Source organism: Rhipicephalus microplus, chromosome 4 (assembly GCF_043290135.1).
Source record: "Rhipicephalus microplus isolate Deutch F79 chromosome 4, USDA_Rmic, whole genome shotgun sequence".
NCBI classification, from domain to species: Eukaryota; Metazoa; Arthropoda; class Arachnida; order Ixodida; family Ixodidae; genus Rhipicephalus; species Rhipicephalus microplus.
Window position 1 is genome coordinate 77,766,446 of NC_134703.1, and position 1,147 is coordinate 77,767,592.

Consider the following 1,147-nt stretch of genomic DNA (forward strand, 5'->3'; position numbering starts at 1 on the left):
TCCTGGAACGCCAGTGGCTGAAAGCGGCGCCCCCATGGGTTTGACGTGAGTAGGTTGCTGCTCTGGGACGTCCGAGCACGCTAGTGTCTCGCTTTAATCCCCCTACCCCTTCCCCCTTTATGCCGGATCGTCAATAAAGTTGTTTCACTCACTCACTCATAAACGTATCTGGACTTGGCGCGTACGTTCGCATATGTGCATAGTTAGTCCTGTTTGTATCTTCCATATGTTTTTCTTTGTTGTTGTTTCTTTATTCGGTTCATTCCCCTTTCCTTATATTTAGGGTATACAAGAGAACAGACAGCTAGCATCCCCTCCTTTCTTATCTTCGTTTTGTTAAAAAAATTATTGGCATATTTTTATTTGGTGACACGGGACACCATCGTCGGGTCGTCGCTGTACATGTGGAAACACTGGCTGCTGGTATACGGCACAGACCAAGACGCAAGGGGGTCAGTCCGTTGTCTCTTAGGACGCCATCGATGGCGCGCAGAGACCTCAACCCACATCTGAGAGTCGCGCGTCCAAATGAGACTCGCTCGACCGCGGACGAACAAAAGGAGGAGAAAAATGAAATAATGCAACAAAGAAAGACGGGCATCGCGAGGATGCAAAAATAGAAGATACTTGCGCCACAGAGAAACTTTCCCCACGTATCGCTGATATCCCCCGCGATGCGAAGTCCTCGCGGTGATTATGGCTCCGCCATTTCCGCTTGCACATCGTTTCTCCCTTTTGTTTTCGCACGGGAGAGACACAAATTCATCGGGGTAAACATGTTGGGCAAATGGTTGGTCCCGCCAGAAAGTGCTGCGCAGCTCAGGGGCCCGCATTCTAAGGGCGCTTGCGGGTACATGTGATGCCGACGCTGTCTCAGCTTTTGGCGGTGACGATTCCATAGATCAAACATTTCGGTGTCGTACAAAAGAAACCCGACACGGACGAGCGTGAGGTAGAGCAACTCTCGACGTTGCGATGGTTTCTATTTTATCATTCATTCATTCATTCTTCCCTCATGTCGAAATGGCCTTTTAAAAGGAGTGGCTTCTTTCCCGCCCCCTGTGGTCAACGTCCCACTCAGGCAGAATTTTCATAAATGATTGATATGTGTGATTTCATATGTGATGATATGTGTGATTGATATGTG